At 39.2% G+C, this 19,937-nt stretch overlaps 1 protein-coding gene across 3 annotated transcripts in view; it reads right to left on the minus strand.

Moving 5' to 3' along the window:
- The window catches only part of MAD1L1 (mitotic arrest deficient 1 like 1), a 1,860,878-nt gene that overhangs the window by 1,399,359 nt on the left and 441,582 nt on the right, over nt 1-19,937 (minus strand). The gene's annotated exons all lie outside the window — the stretch shown is intronic.

Below are 19,937 nucleotides of genomic sequence, written 5' to 3' on the forward strand. Positions count from 1 at the left end.
CCTCTACATTCAGCACTGTTCAGCTTCCCTACAATACCTCTGCATTCAGCCCTGTTCAGCTTCCCTACAATACCTCTGCATTCAGCCCTGTTCAGCTTCCCTACAGTACCTCTACAGTCATTCCTGTTCAGCTTCCATACAATACCTCTACATTCAGCACTGTTCAGCTTCCATACAATACCTCTACATTCAGCCCTGTTCAGCTTCCTTACAATACCTCTACATTCAGCACTGTTCAGCTTCCCTACAATACCTCTGCATTCAGCCCTGTTCAGCTTCCCTACAATACCTCTGCATTCAGCACTGTTCAGCTTCCCTACAATACCTCTGCATTCAGCCCTGTTCAGCTTCCCTACAATACCTCTGCATTCAGCCCTGTTCAGCTTCCTTACAATTCCATGTATTTTACACTGGTCAGCTCCTCTGCAATAGTCTTGATTTGGCACTGTTCAGTCTACCTACTTTCACCACTAGTGAAATTCCCTCCAATGTTTCTACATTCCGCGCTGTCCTGCTGCCTCACAATCTCCTGTATTGAACAGTTTGTAAAAGAGTAAAGGGATCCCTTAGTAACTGATGTGACCCCGCTTTTCCCTCTTACACCTTTAGAAACCAGAAGTGTGTGGGAGCTATGAACTGCCGTGATACTCAAACAAAAGCAGCAGATGGCAGTGAAATCTCAGTCACCAGAAACTTCAACACTATGTAGATCTTTGTGGCACATGAAAAAAACTAAAGCACAAAGGCTCCAAAAGGTCCCACAACGTTGTCACTTTAGATATATCTATGTTCTGCTTTCCTACATACATATCTCATATCAGAGCTTACAGAACCTCTCTGGAATGCACTTCTGAGTTCAAAGAAGACCTTTATTGTTGTTAATTCTCCCCACCCACAAGTTCTTGAGAGACGAATTAGTAGATTTCAAGCACAAAGTAGTTGCAGCAAGAAAACAAAATATATCACAGTACTTCTCAGTTGCAATGTACACAGCAAATATATAATATATTCAAAGCAAAGCATAAAAGTCAAATTCCTCACCGTATGAGCAAGTAGGACCTATCTTCAGCTTCATGTTTCTGGGGTCTGCAAGTTGATGACTCCGGTCAACTGCGAGAAAGAGATTATCTACCCACACGGGAGACTGGCAACTGACGTCTAGCTCCAGCCTGAAGTCAAGCAGATTCGAATCTAACTCACTGTAGCCCAGAGTCATCCTTACAAAAGCGTGCCCCCTCCTCTCAGACTCGGGAAAACTACGCAAGCCTTTGGAGACAAGCCAGATCTCCTAGACTTCTCCTATTCCCAAGGCTGAGCAGAAAGGAAAATACCAAATGTACTCTCTCTTATCAGGTCTAGTCTGGTGTGAAGAAAACAGCTTGGTCCATCTTGTGGAAAAAACATAGCTTGGAAAAATACAGCTTGGATTCTCAACTGCAATGTCTAACTCCACGTTAAAGCCAATGGGCAGCTAACCTAAATATCAAATGTAATGTCTAATGTCATGTCAAAGCCAATAGGCAGCTGAACTGAATACAAAATATAATGTCTAATATCATGTCAAAGCCAATAGGCAGCTAAACTGAATACAGCATGTAAAAGCCAATAGGCAGAATACAGAATGTAATGGCTAATGCCATGTCAAAGCCAATAGGCAGCTAAACTGAATACAGCATGTCAAAGCCAATAGGCAGAATACAGAAAGTAATGGCTAATGCCATGTCAAAGCCAATAGGCAGCTAAACTGAACAAAACATATAATGTGCTACTGGTGAACATTGAGCAACTAATATGCGCAGTGGTGAAACACAAAGTCATTGGTCAAACACAATTAATAGCATCACAATCTATTTCTGGAAAGAAAAAAAAACTTCAGCTGAAAGTGTACTGTAGACTTAATCAAAATCTACTACAATTCTGTACTTCCATAACTGCACTCCCGCCCGGAACACGACCTCACTATTAACATCACGAATCACATGGCCAATTACATCACTTATGACATCACATTACACAGTCAGTCAGCACTTAGCTGTTCAAGCAGACATTATATAGGTAGGGAAGGAAAGGCTTCAATTTTACCAAATATATTCCCTTAGATACTGCATGGAAATTAACCCCTTGGGTGCCATGGACGTGCCCAGGACGTAACCGTTACGTCCAAGTAGGGGCCCTCGGGGAAGGGTACCCCACTCCCCTTCAACCCCCACCGACCCCTCCGTGGTGTCTGATGACATCAGCACATGATCACACGCTTACCTCATCAGAGGCCTACCCCTCTGTGATGGAAGCTCAGCTTCCAGCACGGATCGGAAGAGAAATGCAAAACTGAGAGAGGCATGAAAGGAGAGGAAAGGCCTTTCCTCTCCTTTCATGTCTCTCTCTACATTGCTGCTGTCCATTCGAGCGATCGGGCAGCAGAAATGCGGCTAGAAACCAGGAAATTTGTTGGGTCTTTCCTCTGGGGGTCAAAATTAACTCCAGGCCATTTGGCCTATTTTTATTAGGCCAATCTGCCCCCAAGGAGGGCAGAAACCACTAGACACCAAGGATTTTTTTTGTCATTTTCACATGAGGGGAGCGACCCCTTGGGCAAGGGTCACTCCCCTGGGTGGGGAAATTTATTTTAGGCCATTTCTGCTCCCCTAGGGGGCAGATTGGCCTATTTCCATTAGGCCGCTCTGCCCCCAGGTGGCAAAAAACACATAACACCAGGGACTAGTGTGTGTGTTTTGTTTGGGGGGGGGGGGGGTGGGAAGGTCAGCCCCTTGGGGAAGGGTCGCTCCCCATGGTGCCACATTACTGTTGGCCATATCTGCCCCCTACGGAGCAGATCAGTCTATTTTTGGAAGGCCCATCTGCCCCTAGAGGGGCAGAAAGCCAACCAGAGAAGATTTTTTTTTTTTCTTCAAAATAAGAGGGTGGGGTATGGCCATAACCCGACCCCATTGAAATGGGGCCAAAGTTGTTCTGCCTCCACCCCAACTGAAGGGGGTAACAGTCTTTCAACTCTCCCCCGCACACTAAAACATATTATCCCAAGGAAAGCAAGAGGACATTTGATTATTTGGAGTTTTGGTTATACATTTAGGCCATGAGAGCTTGGTTAACTCTCCAAATCGTCCCACTTGGAATGGTGTGAGCTGCACTTTTTGGACTTTGGGACGCTGCCATGTAGAAAAATCCACAAGACCTAGACACATCTGAAAACTAAACATCTGGGTGAGTCCAGGGTGGTGTGCTTCACATGCACTTCGCACCATTTTCTTACCCACAATGCCCTGCAAACTTCCACCTTTGCTGGAAATCACACATTTTTTCTCATTTTTGTGATGGAACCTTCCGGAATCTGCAGGAATCCACAAAATTCCTACCACCCAGCATTGTCTCATCTATACCCATAAAAATTGTGCCCCACTTATCAGCCTAGAAATGTTTTTTTCCAAACTGCCCTTTTGGACCCACTTCGGTTCCCCCTCAATTTTGACATGTTTTTGTCTCTTCCCTGTCACAGGCACTTGGCCCACCAAAACAAGTGAGGTATCGTTTTTACCGGGAGACTGGAGGGAACGTTGGGTGGTAGGAAATTTGTCCCGGTGCAGTAATCCCACACAGATATGTGGGAAAAATTAGATTTTTTATCTACATTTGAGGTTTGCTGAGGATTCTGAGTAAGAAAATGCTGGGGGATCCATGCAAGTTACACCTCCCTGGGGTGTTCAGTTTTCAGAAATGTCTGGGTTTGGTAGGTTTACCTGGATGGCTGTTGAGCCCAGGACCAAAAATGCAGGTGCCTGCCCCCCCCACCCCACACATACAAAACAGGTAGTTTGGTATTTGATAATTTAATTGTGTCCAGATAATGTTTTTGGGCATTTCCTTTCATGGGTACTAGACCTACCCACACAAGTGAGGTACCATTTTTTTCGAGGGACTTGGGGGAACACTGGGTGGAAGGGAATTTGTGGCTCCTCTCAGATTCCAGAACTTTCTGTCACCGAAATGTGAGGAAAAAGTGTTTTTTGGTCAAATTTTGAGGTTTGCAGAGGATTCTGGGTAACAGAACCTGGTGAGAGTCCCCCAAGTCACCCCATCTTGGATTCTCCTAGGTGTCTAGTTTTCAAAAATGGACAGGTTTGGTAGGTTTCCCTAGGTGCCGGCTGAGCTAGAGATCAAAATCCACAGCTAGGCACTTTCCAAAAAACACGTCAGTTTTCAATAGGAAACGCAACATGGACACATCATATTTTCACATCGCGGGCATTAAGACTACACACGCAAGTGAGGTACCATTTTTCTCAGGAGACTTGGGGGAACACAGAGTAGCAGAACAGGTGTTCTTGCCCCTTGTCTTTCTCTACATGTTTTCCTTCCAAGTTTAAGACTGTGTGTAAAAAAGATGTCTATTTGAGAAATGCCCTGTAATTCACATGCTAGCACGGGGACCCCAGAATTCAGAGATGTGCAAATAACCACTGCTTCTCAACACCTTATCTTGTGCCCATTTTGGAAATACAAAGGTTTCCTTGATACCTATTTTTCCACTCTTTATATTTCACCAAATGAATTACTGTATACCCGGTACAGAATGAAAACCCATTGCAAGGTGCAGCTCATTTATTGGCTCCGGGTACCTAGGGTTCTTGATAAACCTACAAGCCTTATATATCCCCGCAACCAGAAGAGTCCATCAGTCATAACGGTATATTGCTTTCACAAATCTGACATCGCAGGGAAAAGTTACAGAGTAAAATGTGGAGCAAATGGCTGGTTTGTCAGCTCAATTTCAATATTTTTTTTATTTCAGCTGTTATTTTCTGTAGGAAAACCTTGTAGGATCTACACAAATGACCCTTTGCTGAGTTCATAATTTTGTCTACTTTTTAGAAATGTTTAGCTCTCCGGGATCCAGCATTGGTTTCATACCCATTTCTGTCACTAACTGGAAGGAGGCTAAAAGCACAAAAAATAGTAAAAATGGGTTATGTCCTAGTAAAATGACAAAATTGTGTTGAAAAATGTTGTTTTCTGATTAATGTCTGCCTGTTCCTGAAAGCTTGGAAGATTATGATTTTAGCATCACAAACCCTTTGTTGATTCAATTTTCAGGAAAAAAAAATCACAAGCCGCCTTCTGCAGCCCTTTTTTCCCCTTTTTAAAAAAAAACAACAACAAAAACCCGAACTTTTTGCTGTATTCTGGCGAATTTCTTGGTCTCCTTCCGGGGAACCCACAAACTGGGTACCTCTGGAATCCCTAGGATGTTGGAAAAAAGGACACAAATATGGTGTGGGTAGGCTATGTGGACAAAACCTTATGAAGGCCTAAGCACGAACTGCCCCCAATATCCAAAAAAAAGGCCTGCCACCTGAGGGGGAAAAGGCCTGGCAGCAAAGGGGTCAAAGCTGTCAGCGCCACTGGCAGTAGCTGCGGGACACTGCAAGTGTCTATGGAGAAAAATGACATTGCTGCTCCATTCGACATGAACAGACATCCTTGAAAGCATTCATGCAGATTTAGGGCTGCAATACTTCTGGCACCAGCTAACTGTCCTTCCAGGGCTACAGAGAGAATAAAGGCTGCTGCAAAGGTAAGGCTGCACTGACATATACCAGATGTCATCAACAGAAACAATATTGCTTAATGGCCCCATCAGTGAAAAGTAAAAAGTGCATCTTCTTATCCATTTTTATATCATGAACAATGAGGATTTAGGGATGTTTTTATTCAATGTGGTCAGTTTGGAAAGTCTATGACATTAGTAAATGGTGGATCCATTCAACTAAGTATGCTGCAGTCAGTCAAGAAAACAACGAACATCTGCAGGATTAACTGGTATATACTCTGAATTAAGCTGGTAGCAAAATAATCCAACCTGTTACAAAATTTTGGTTCCTTTGGAATATTCCTCCTTTTTAGTGCAATTACGCTATTGTGTAATGCGCACTTACTGTGACACACAAAGCATCATTATCTAATAAAATTCTATGTGTTTTTAAAACACTTCAAAACATGTATTACCATATATGACTCTACCTCTAGTTGATTCCATCTAACTGCATTCCAGATTTGCTTACACTGACCGTGGACCTGAAAAAAATTGTGCAGCCTGTTTAAAGTTGGACTATAGCAGTTCCAATAACTGCACATAAAAATGGTCTTTCCTTTAAAAAATAATGGTACAACGTAATGAATTGTGGACCGCTGGTGCTTCGTTTTATAGTAACACAGTCAACTGTCTCATCTATCATTATGGTGAATGCTGATATAATATATATGTACCTCACTTTCAGTAAATACATGATATTCATCAGATGGTTGGAATTTGATTACATCACCCGAGATATCCAGGAACAAATGTAAATAGATGAAATGTTCAAGACAAAGTGAAATTCAAGAAGCTGAATGAAATCAGAGGAACCCGATTTAAGGAGCAATAACTCAACAGAGGAGGGTTCAAGGGAACAAGCTTGCTTGTGAGATGAAAACATCAAGTCCATAACAGGACTGAAAGCAGACACTGGATGTAAGACTGAAAACAAAAACCTGAAGACAGGCTAAGGGAAGAAGACTTAAGAAAAGCTGAAGACTCTAACAAGTCCACAAGTAAACATCTGAAGAAGGGCTGCGGATCAATGTTCAGACAGTGAATTTGTTAGGATTACATGGCGCTGTCCTGGCATCCTGATAGCTTAACAAGTCAATCCTAGAAATGAACAAAGGAAGTTTCGGCAACCTAGTCCTGGCAGCCTAATACGTGTGGCTCATGGGTGCCGCTATCGATTAAGAGGCAAGTGTAGCAACCCAGAGGGATCGAGGAAGGGAGGTGAACTACACCCCAAATAGGACTGTCCTTTTCTAGTCAATTATGGGCCACAGAACCCCACTTTCAATGTTTACATAAGGTTCCATTGCACCAATTCTATACTACTACTAATACACCATTGGCCAATAAGGACAACAGGGTAATGTTCCAATAGGAGCGATAACCAGGTAGGGGCCAGCAAGGTGATAGGAGGCAGGACGCAGCAATGAAAATTTTTGAACTCTAGATGGAAGAGTGCATCTATTATTCTGCAAGCGGTCGAGCTTAAAATATGCCCTACTGTCAGAAAAATATTTTAGAATGATGTTCCAATGATGCACAGACACCAAACGTGCCTCAGTGAAAATATATTTTATTATTAAAAAAATCCTTTAATGTCTGCATGAAATAACTACATATGATATCTAGGTCCATGAGTACTAAGTAATATTGCAAGCTAGGAAAGAAAGTATATGTTGTAAAAAAATAGTGTGGCATCTAAAAGGTAAAAGCCATTTAATTCATAATACATGCACACAAACACACCTAACAGGCATCTATAATTGTTCTGCAAACTGGACTAGTAAAAACCTTGTAAAATTTACTAGACAGGCCTAACCACCAAATTACAGCACCATCTGAGAGATTTAATGCCTGACAATTTAAAGTTTTATTTGTGCAGTAGTGATGTCATATATAGAAAAACTTTAAGACAATGTCAATTTTTTTCAGCTTCTGGCCACCTCATGACAGAATTATGTTTACTCACACCGTTTACCACAGTGTAACACGAGCACTCAACGCATTGGTCAAGCTGTTATCAATTCTTCATTAAATATATATATACCATATCTGTCTGAATGACCCTGTGAGCTGCCACTGTATAGCTATTTTTAGGTCTGGCTAGAGGCAGCTTCGACTGTATGCCCAAACACAGAGTCATCAACAGAAAGAGCCATAAGAAGCAGTACTGAGAAGAGGAGATGTGCCTCCACCACTACGCGAACCATCATCTTCTGCTAATGACACACTCAGTTGCGGCTCTCAACATTGTGAACGGGTTGAACACAGAGGCAGCAAATGCAAAGCACCTGCTGGATTAGTATTCAAAATCTTTTAGACGAGATTGACACTCTGATACTTAAGAGTTGACAGAGATGTTCCAAATGCCACTGATCTAATAGAACTGATGGATTAATATGTTAAAGATACTCTTCAATACATAGTAGGGCAAAGTTCCACACAAAGTCCATCAACATCGAAATGCCCCATGACCTTTGATATTTTGAAAAGAACCAAAATAATTGTTCTTCTTAAAGTCATCGCTACATTCCTACATCAGAGTTTAGAACCCCTCTGCAGGACCTCCAAGTTGCTAAGACTAATCCTAGAAAGCTTGAACAACGATCATCAACGTTTGCACTAGTCATAAGAAGAGAATAAATTCAGCCATTCCTGGCATGGGGGGGGGTGTGTGTGTGTGTGTGTGTGTGTGTGTGTGTGTGTGAGAGAGAGAGAGAGAGAGAGAGAGAGAGAGAGAGAAAAAAGTGAAAGTGTGTGTAAAGAACAGGAGGTGAAAAAGCTGTACATGAAAAACGGCTGAGTAAGGTTAAAGTGTGTGAGGCAGGAGGGAGTAAGGGAGAGTAAATGGAGTTTGTAGGGGGAAGTAAGTTTAAAAGAGGGAGGCTGTATGTGCAGGAGCGGCTCGAGGGGCATGGAAGGGATGGGGCAGCACGCAGGGCTGGGGGTAATAAACATGAAAACAAATTATATAAAAAAAAAATTAAAAAAAGAAACACTTACCTCGCTGCGCCGATCCTCTCCTCCATGGCGCTGCTGGCAGGGTGGAAACGCTCCTCTGCCCTAATGGAAAAGCCACCCCTGTGTATGTGTAATGTAAGCATTTCAAAGACCGAAGGCTGTGAGAGAGGATGAGTTAGGAAGGAGAGTGTTTGGAACAGAAAAAAAGTTCTTTAAGGATGTGAGAGGTGATTTTGAACGATATGTCAAAGGAAGCTGTATAAAGGAATATATGAGGGATAAGATCTAGATGGCTGCCAGGAAAATAGTAGGGTGTGTGAAGCATGAATATGTTGTCAGTGTTTGGAGACAAATGGGACATGCAAATAAAAGTGTGTGTTAGGGTAAGAGGATGGTGTCTGAAAGGGTGATGAGGACATGAGCAAGGGAAGACATAAGAAACATGCTTAGGAACTGTAAGGATAAATGAAAGACGTTCAAAACAAGAGATGTAAGAAGCAGAACATTTGGTTTGAGGGAGAGAACAGGAATAATTATTGGGGAAGGAAACAATAGGTGGGCAACTAGGGAACTCTGGCACTGATGCTCAAAGAAGAATACACAAAAGGTGTCTTCCTTTCTGTGGCAAAACATTACTGCAATGGCTATATGTTGTTTTTAAGTAAAACAGAAGTAAGAGACAGAAAGTAGGCATGGCGGTATAGGGGATAAGGGGTGAAACGGGATAAGGGGTGAAACAGGGGATAGTGAAAAGAGGACAGAGTATCAACATAAGGATATGGTGGGAGAGAAAGGAGCAAGAGAGATGGATGTTGTGACAAAGCTGATGATTAGTTGGGATGTTTGTGAGTCCTCAACAAGTAATAATGTCACTATTCTGTATGAGGTTCAGTCAGGTTACTCTAAATTAAACCTCAGCTCAGTCCTGGGTGGCTGTGGCACAGAGTAGTCAGGCTTAACTCAAATGAAAATAAATAAATATATGTGAAGCTTTTACCAATATCAAAACAGTTATTGAGAACCACAACACAAAAATCCCTATTCAATTTATAAAGGAAAACTAGTACATGTGTTTATCTTTAAATAGAACTGAGGTATGATTTTGGAAGGTTTTCATAAATCACTGCAATTCACACAAAACGTTACATAAATCACTGCTTTTCACTTGTAGCAGTAGTCTATGACCTTTGAACCCCTAGGTCAAAGTTTCAGCCTGACTGAGATTGAGTGCCAGTTGGATGCAGGAGTCCGGTAGGTCGGGCCAACCCATTTACTTCGCACTTATAAACTTTTCTGGATCTTTTGCTCATCCAGTGGTCCATTATGACCATGGGTTACTCTTTGAAGTTCAAAGTTATCCACAAATCGGCAAAACGTTTCTGCTGGAGTAATCGGCAAACAGCAGCCCCAGGTGGCTTAAACCCCAACAGGGAGATGAGTAGCAGTAGTGTGGTAGCCTGTGGTCGTTTTCAAAAACAGTTATCACTGAGTTCTAGGCTCACAAGTTGCAGTTCTATTTAGGAGGAAGAGTACACTCTAGCAAGAGCCAAGGGGGGGAGAGGGGGGGAGGAGGAGGTGGGACTTCTTGGCAGCTAAGACTCGGTATCCTGGGCTGCACCAGCACGGTCCAGGGTAAATCCAGCTGCAAACGCAGAGCTTCTTCAGCCTTTGTGTTCCTAGAGCATAACAGAAGGCTAGACTACAAGCCCTTGGAGTTCACTCACTGATATTCAAACAACAAAGTTTACAAGTCATTCATATCTGCAATAAAATGCCAAGATCTATGCAACGCTGAACATATCTAAACAATTTTTAATTACAAAGGTGTACTTAACACCATTTTGTCAGTCTTCATGGAGTGAAGCAGTTTAGCACACTTGCAGACAGCTGTACAAGTGAGGGTTTACACTAATTACTGCAATAGCCACAAACAAAATGCCCAAACAATCTACATGTAAAAGATTCACCTGTAGCCAGGAAGAGATCAATGCGACATAAGATGGTTTGCCCATATCACCTAATGGCTGTCATCGCTTTAAGCAGTCATTTCAAAGTACTTTGAAGGTGAGGAAGAGATGACCAGGTGGAACCCTGCCAGATGTTGCTTTTAGCATTAGCACTGGCTCTCAGCATAGGCAGCTTTGGAATTCAAGTCCTACATGAAGACTGAAATCTTCTCAGTGAGCTATTGCAAGGAAACCCGTGGCACAGAAGCAAGTTCACAGATTCGGGTGGTACTAACATGGGATACTGCGATAAAGAGGTTTTAAATAATTTCCCATTGTACAGTACAATGCAAATATTGTTTGTTTTGATTGCACGGTGTTCCAAGATGTATGAACTAAAACAAAAAGGTCTTGTTGATCTGTTTAGGCCTTGCTCGACAGAGCAGCTGTTGCCAGACCTCATGTGATCAACCTAAAAAACATCTCTCTGGAGTACTACAAAGAGGGACTTTGGCACCATCCACATGCTGGTGGACGGGAGTACATTTGGACTCAACAGAAGATGAAGATTACAACAACAAAAAAAAGCCTCCAATCCAAAGAGCTGTGATTATTCAGTTTGTTTATCCTGCGGCCTGAACCAGCAGCAGTATGTATGCCTAGAGAAGTCTCACTAACTGGCATAAATGATGGAGCCTACAGTAAGTTAGAGCTTGACCTTTTGGAAACATTCAATTGCAATGTCATGTTAAAGTGTATTAGATAAGTAGATAATTTACTGTGTTTGTTTTTCCCGGACATGCAGCACAAATGGGAGGAGGATATCAGGAGGAATGTACTCCTTTTTTCCAGTCCAAGCAACCTCCCCTTCCATCATTAATGTTAGACTTCAAACTGCAGTTGTGTCTTTGAGAGCACTATGGGATGCCCATGTTCACAACTATAGACCAGAGGTATTTACTGTGTAAAGCATATGCTAAAGTCAATGGTGTTTAAGGGAGGCTTGTTGTTACTCTATATTAGAGCCTAAGGATGAATATTTTGTTACATAGAATCACGGATTACAGTAGTAGGCAAAGGTCCTTGTTACCCCCTAAAATAAAGTAGTTATGGAAGATCTGCTCTGTGAGAATCCTTGTTAAGCCCTCTCAGGGGACAGTATTGTGCTTAGCCAACTCTAACTTTGTATACCTTTCATATTTTCATGACGGTCTGCCTAGTGCCTTGCGGAGAAGCTTACCATCAAACAGCAGACCTGAGCTGGTTATGGTGACAAGCCATAGGCCTGATTGGTTCACTGAGAAACGCAACGTCCTTTGACACAGCTCTGTCATCAGATTTCATAATAAGCAGAGCAAAGGCATTTGGTCTAGCTTGTTTATGTTCAAAAGCAATTGTAAAACCAGTAACCCTTTAAAGGATTTTATCACATTGTATTGCAGGGTGTAGAAAGGTATTTTGTTACATGTAATCCCATAGTTTGCCACAGTAGTCAAGGGCTTTGGAGTTGGCCACCCACTTTGACAAACCATAGAGGTTTTCATGGTCATGATTCTGGTTAGGTTGTATTGAGAGGGATTGCATATTGTTTGGCAAACTGTATTTTTTCTACACATTTGTGATATTACAACTGTGTGCATGATGTATGCATGATAGTTGCTGCATGATGGTTGCCACTCTATGTACACTTAATAAGCCAGTGCTGCTTAAGGCATAAAGCCAATGGTAAAGGCTTATCAGTTCTTTGGGAAAAGTCATGCCAGATTCCATTTGTTTGATCAGTATATTATGAAATATTATTACAAAACCAGCAGGCCTGACCTACTGTAAAAACAATATGTTTTAATGGCAATAGTCTTTTAAAGATGGATTGTTTTTACACTGTGTTTAAGTAGGCATCTATTTTCGTAAATGGACTCTCACAGATTATTGTAATCGCCAAGGAGTTTGGTGATGGTTCCCCCGAACAAACCATCAGAATAGAAGATATGCACCATGATAATCCTTATATGACTCTCCAAGAACAGACAGTATGTTGCTTATCCAATTTTAATTTAGTAAACCTTTATATTTTTGAGATGGTATGCCTGGCGATTGCCTTATGGTAAAGTTTATGCATGGTTCAGAAAGTTAGCGATGGTGCCACTACAATTTTAACAATTATGCGGCTTATTGGGGTGCAAGGGAAAGTTATGCCAGAAGACGTACGTCTGGTCTGTTTATTATGACAAAGGCAGTATGCTTGGCTTTTTTGTGAACATCATTTGTTAAAGCCAATAGGGCTTCAACAATGAATTGTTATTCCACTATGTCACTGGCTGCATCCAGGCTTTTCGTGTGATGCATCTCACATATTAGCAGTAGGGGCTGTTCAGACAAAATATCAATTTAAAAATATCGAGTTGCAGAAATATCAAGTTTTTAATATTGTGACACATAAAAAGTGTGCAAAAATATTGTTGACAAAAATATTAATGTTTTAAGGTAAGAAATATAGTTTAAGTTTCATGGGTTTAAATATTTTAGTTGTCAGTTTTATATTGTTTGTATAGTTTGTGTTAATGTTTTTAAATGTAGTTTGTAATTTTAAGTTAATTATATTTTTTAATTAATTTTAAAATAGTAATTTATAGTGTAGCGGGTTGTGAGGTTTGTAGAGGTACAGTGTGGGAAATAATTAAAAAATATATAAATTAATTATACTAAATATTTGATTATGCAAATTATGCAAATATTTTTTTAAGTTATATATTAGGTGCGGGTTGTTGGGTTTGTAGGGGTAAATAAATTGATTACTTATAAATTCTTCATTAATTGTTAATTATGTAAATTGTGTGTTTTTTAGATTTACATTTTAGGTACAGGGTGTTGGGTTTGTAGGGTTATAAGTTGGGAAGTTAAATAATTATAAATTATTTATAATTGTTAATTATGTAAGTTGTGTAATTATAATTTTTAAATTTAAATATATGTTTAATGTGATACTATAGTGTGGGAATATAAATAAATAATTAAACAAAAATTTTTCTTACATTATTTAAAATGGATAATTATTTTAATTGTTTAATTTTTTTAATGTATATATTTAATTTTGTCAATAGTTTTACAATTTTATGAAATTAATACTTGTATTAAAACAAGACATGTGTTTGAAGTGAAGTAATTTCCTACTGTTGCACCGACTGGAGTGGGAATAGTACATTTTACCCCTCCGGAGACCAGCACTTTCCCTACTGTTGCACAGACTGGAGTGGGAATAGTAAATGTTGCCCCTCCAGCATCTAATGCTTTCCTTACTGCTGCACCAGCTGCAGTGGGAATAGTACATTTTACCCCTCCTGAGCACAACACATTCCCTACTGTTGCACCAACTGGAGTGGGAATAGTAAATGTTACCCCTCGAGTGCAAACAGTTTCCATACTGTTGCCCCGACTGAGGTGAGAGAACTAAATCTTACCCCTCCAGAGTCTAAAGCTTTTCCTACTGTTTCACAGATGTCAGTGGGAATAGTAAATATTTTCCACACTTAAGTCAAATGCTTTCGCCACTGTTGCACCAACTGGAATGGGAATAGTAAATGTTACCCCAATTGAGTCCAACGCTTTCCCTACTGTTGAACAGACTGGAATGAAAATAGTACATTTTATCTCTCCTTAGTCAGACGCTTTTCCTAGAGTTGCACAGACTGAAGGGGGAATAGTCAATGTTACCCCTCTTGAGTCAAAAGCTTTCCAAACTTACTGTTGCACTGACAGGAGTGGGAATAGTAATTGTTTACCCCTCCCAAGTCCAACGATTTTCCTTACTGTTGTACAGACTGGAGTAGGAATGTCTATGTATTATTCCTAGAAATGTATAGCTTTGTTTCTATTGTTCAAAATGATACTATTATGTTTGTGTATTTCAAACTATTTTTTTCAATTGGTAATGCTTGTAAAATATAATTTATTGTAGTAAAATAAATGTTTTATATTGTTTACTTTTTATGTGTAATTAATTTTTTATTTTTAACCTTTTTTCCAGTTTGTTCCAGTTTTTAAATGCCTCGGCCCCCAGAACTGCTTGTATAGAATATATATATATATATATGTATATATATAAAATTGTGATTGTATTTGTATTTATTTAGCGCTTACTACCCCCGATGAGGCTTTGAAGTGCTTTTCAGAGGAATTTTTACATAAGCAATTAAGAAATAAAATTCATTTTAAGCAATCTCTCACGATGCTAGCATGTCTTGTATGAAAAAGAAAGTGAATGATTGTCTTAAGATAAAGTCTTTAAATACAAATATTGTTTTTTGAAATTTTTGTATTATAAATTTATATATCTCAATGTATTATTTGAGTATTTTATGAGTCTTATTCAGTTCCCAGAATGTCATATGAGCCTACATGAATTTAGATAAAGGAATGTATATTCTTTCATTTAGGTAAGTTGGAGAGACACACTAGTTACTCTAGATTAATTTTCCCTGGTTGTACTCTCCACATTAGTTCAGTGGCCCTTTATGTACTTTTTTATGCGCGCTACTCCGGAACCTAAAATCACTAGTGGCGTATTAGTATAGGGAAATATGAGTACAGTATTAGTATGAGTTAATTTGAGCATAGGATACGTGAGTTTGTTAGTTGGATTGCATAGAGTAATAGAGGAGCGAAGAATCTAGAAGTGTTAATTGGGAGTTTATGGTAATAGAATGGGACTTGGGATGAGTAAAGGCGAGATGGAGGTTGGAAGAGTCTGTAGAAAGGGTTAGGGAGATCACAGTAGAAGAATGGGTTTTGGATGAGTCAAAGGTGAGATAGATGAGGGAGAATTTAGTTGGATTGTTTGGGAGATCATAGTAGTAAACTGAGGCTTTGGGGTGAGCCAGGAGCGGTAGAGGATGGAAGAGTTTACGTAGGGTTACTATGGAGATTATTGTAGTAGAATGGGTTTGGGATGAGTCAGAGTGGGGATGCAGGACAGACTGATGAGAAGACAGAGTAAGGTTTACAAGACCCAATTACTATATATATATATATATATATATATATATACACACATATACATACATATATATACACATATATATATATAAATACATACACACACACACATATATATATAAATACATACACACACATATATATATAAATACATACACACACATATATATAAGCACACACGCATGTACTTGTTATATTAAAAAGTAATTATATAAATTAAAATTATTATTTTAATAGTTTTACATTATATATGTGCAAATAAACATACATATGTAAGTGTGTTTGTTAGAATAAGTATATTTGGTATTTTATTTACATTATATTACTGTTACATGTTAATATATTTAATGTTTAATATTTTTAACTACATATATATTTTTAAAAACAATATTTTAGATACATATTTCAATATTAGTGTAAAACGATATTTTAATACTTTTAATTCTAAGTATAGGAAAACTATATTTTGTGATCAATATTTTTGACATTATATTTTTGCATCACAATATTTAGGGTTTTGTAGGTGAGCCCATAGTAGGCAATGGTTTCAGTGCGTTTTCACCCATAAGATTTTCACTGTGATAATTCTTGTTAGGCCTTTTTCAGGGGAGCTGTATATTGTTTTGCTAACTGTAATTCTGTACCTATTTTTAATTTTATAACTGTATGCTTGATGGTTAACTTATGTGCACTTCAGTAGGCCTGCGATGGATATTCGTGTCAAACCAAAGGTAAAGGCTAGAGGCCTGTTCAGTTCCCCACACAAAGGTATGGTAGATAATTAGGTGTAGTCTGTTTATAATGAAAAGTTATGATAAAGCAGTAGGCCTGACTTACTAATAATTAAAACCATGTGTTAAAGGCAATTGTTTTTAAGGGTTGATTGTTATTACACCGTGCTAAAGCCCAGCGGCAGGTATATTGTTACACTGGATTTCACAGATTACCAGTGTAGGCCTGGGTTTTGGCGTTTGTGTCTTATCTGAACAAACTATGGTGATAGAAGATTTGCAATATGGTAATCCTTCTTAGGCTCTTCAGAGATTTTATATTATTTTCACAATTGTAACTGTCTGCATATTTGTGATGTTATTATCTTATACCTAATAGTTATCTTGTGGAGAAGCTTATGCCTAACCCAGTTGATTATAGTGACCACAAAACTTAAGGCTATGAGCCTGATTGCTTTCTGCAATAAGTTACGATAAAGTCAGTAGGCCTGACATACTGAATGTGAAAAGTATATGTTAAAATGAATACCTATTAAAGGGTGGTTTGCTAGTAATCTGAATTAAAGACCATAGATATGTTTTTTGTTGAATGGAATCTCACATAATACCATAATAGGCAAGGGATTTGGTGATGGTTACCCACTTCTAACAAACCATGACTATTGAAAATTTGCAATGTCAGAATCTTCGTAATGCCCTTATAAGAGGCTTTGCCACCTGTAAATTTATATACATTTACGATTTTATGACTGTATGCCCAATGGTTAACTTGTGGCAAAGATTATACTCAGTATAGGATTGTTTTAGTGGGCTATGATGACAAATCAATGATAACAGCCTGGGAGCCTGTTTGGTTCACCAGGAAAAGATATTTCACATGCCTAGGTAAGACCAGTTTATTATGAAATGTTATGATAAAGGCAGTGAGCTTAATATATCGATTGTGAAAAGCATATGTTTAAGTTCAATAGGCATTTAATGGTAGAGTGTTATATCTCTGTATTAAAGTCTACAGATAATAGGTATTTAGTTACATGAAATGTCAAAGGTTAAATGAGTTGGTAAGGATCTTAGTGTTGGTTACTGTCTCTGTCAAACCCTAGGGATAGATTTGCATTATAATAATTCTTCCTAGAATCTCTTCAGAAAAGCCTTAACTGTCTGGGTCTTGTAATAACACAAATAAATCATTAAATAATATACATACACCCACACAGAAAAAGATATATATCCATACAGATACACAGAGGTCATTTGGGTCAGCTTTCTTCTGCCAATTCCTTAAGTGTAATGTACACTCTGCTTCCATCAAGGACAGCATATTGTATGAGGTAGTGGTTCAGTTCGCAGCAGTCATTGGCTCTCTTGCTCTGCAAATAACAGCATTTTTGGATTGCATGTGAACATTCACCCGAAAATCAGTCACTTCAGTGTCATGGTTGGTTGGTCAGTTCTTTAGTACTTTTATAATTCCACTTTAATTTCTTTGTTTCTCTTTTTATTTTTCTAATGAGAATACTACAGCTACCTAGGCCTTTTTACCAACTTGTTATCTTCTCGCTCATTTCATATTCAGTGTGAAGCATCCCATGGGGCCACTCCCTCTAAACTAGGAAATCATTACGGAATACTATTGTCAATAGTGTATCATTGTACCATTTTAAGATGGTTAACACATTAGATCTAAATGCGGCAGCCATGTTGGAAATTTGTAATTGTGACAGACTATGTGCAATAGTTTTGCAAGAGGAAACCCACTACTATGTAAAGTTTTGTTAGTACAAGCGTATGCCCATTGCATCCCTACAGTAGCATGTATTTTTTTTTTCTACTTGTACTCTTTTAAAGTATCTTGCATACATTGTTGAGTTTGGGTGTATTTTACTGCAGTTGTGTCAGATGGTGAATGCACAAATGAGTAAGTGAATGAATGACTGAACACATAAGAGCAAAGTTGAGCGACAGTGCATGTATAACGACTTTCTGAATTGCCAAACCCATCAAAAACAGAAAAGGCACTTTTATTCATAAGCCATACCAATTGGCTTTGTCAATGCTTGTTTTGTTGAAGGTAGTGTTTGGCTGCACTCAAGTATAAAGATTTTTAATACGCCACACGTTCTGTAATCGCCCATCTTCGGCATGCCGTCATGTTCTGATTGGTCAGCATTCTGACTTCTTTATCCAGGTTAGCTAATAATTGTATGTCCAAAAAAACGTGTCTGCTTACTACATTAAGAGCCAAACTAAGTAGCCAGACCGGTATGAACCTGAGAAAAAGAGGTAATATCAAACCACAATAAAAACGCTTCACTGGCTCCTGGAGATATCACGGATAACAAAAGTCGTTTGGCCCTTGCACAAGTCATTTTGGAACAGGAGTTAGGAAATCTGCAGAAAATGTATCACAGATAAAGGCCTGGAGAGTGGCAAACGAATTTACAGTGTGAAAAACAGCCGAGAGAGTGTGAAGAAGAACTTCAGATTGGGCTTTACTTCTGATAAAAAAATCTATTCCTAGTGATCTGGCAGGATTCGTTTTGATGTGGTTTAGTCTGACACAACCAATATTATTAGGGTTGGTCTAACACTACCGATTATGTAAAATTAAAGCTATAATAACACTTAAGTTAGTAACCGTCTTGCAGCAGCACTATTAGGAATAGTTGCAGGACACAAGCTATGTCCTGATGTTCAGAAAGGCATCACAGCATCAGAACACACAAAGGCATCGCCAAATGAAATGAGATGTTTTTGTCCTAATACCAGTGCTTTAAATGGGCCAGTACTGTCCGGTCATGAGTAACGGCACTTTATTTTAAGAGAAAGAGTACCAGCACATCTCAAGAAAAACGTAATACTTTTAATTGGAGAGTACCGGCACTTCTCAGAAACAAGCAGGTACTCTGGCAGAGAGTACTGCACTTTATTTTTTCAATTTCTAGCACTGCCTAATACTGATAATTAGCTCCCAGCTCCTAGTAAAATATGGAATTACTACAGATTAGTTGGATATCTGATCTGTACACGTCACTGACACAATCGTGTCTGTATTTTGTACGCTTAGTGAAGCCTCAATCAAACAAGGAAGTTTTGTGCTATTACCGACATTTTTCTCACGCACTGAAATTGATCATTTTGAGTTAATCGCGGTTTAAGTTTACCTGACAGTGCAGTGTCCTACTTAAAACACATTTTGCAGATGGGCCTCGAGCTGTTGAACTGGTGTTTGCTTTCATGGCCCTGTTGGCACTGTCTCTTGGTCTTTGGTTCATGTACACAGATAATTACGTTTTGCTGTTATTGGCTGCGTTGGGGATCTTGTTAATCAGCTTTATTTGCGCTGAAGCTATTTTCCATGTATAATGTGTCAGTCAATTAAACCCCTTCTTTATCCCATCACCAGCTAAATTACTACAGTGATGTCCTTAATTTCTGCAATCTAAGGTGCTTAAGACTATATGCTGGAGTCGTTTACACTTCAATACTTACTAATAAGTCCTATACGCTAACCTGGCTCCCTACAAATTGGATCATCTCCCTGTGCTGAATACCAGCGTTCATTCGCACAATAAAGACTTATAAGCAGCCCAGTGGAAAATCTGGCATAGGTTTCTCTGTTTCCGATTACACCCTTATGCTCTTTCACGGTCTTCCTTTACTTTACGGTCTCTTGCACGTGGCCCACATACCGACCTCAGG

The sequence above is a fragment of the Pleurodeles waltl genome, chromosome 10 (genome assembly GCF_031143425.1).
Source record: "Pleurodeles waltl isolate 20211129_DDA chromosome 10, aPleWal1.hap1.20221129, whole genome shotgun sequence".
Taxonomy (NCBI): Eukaryota; Metazoa; Chordata; class Amphibia; order Caudata; family Salamandridae; genus Pleurodeles; species Pleurodeles waltl.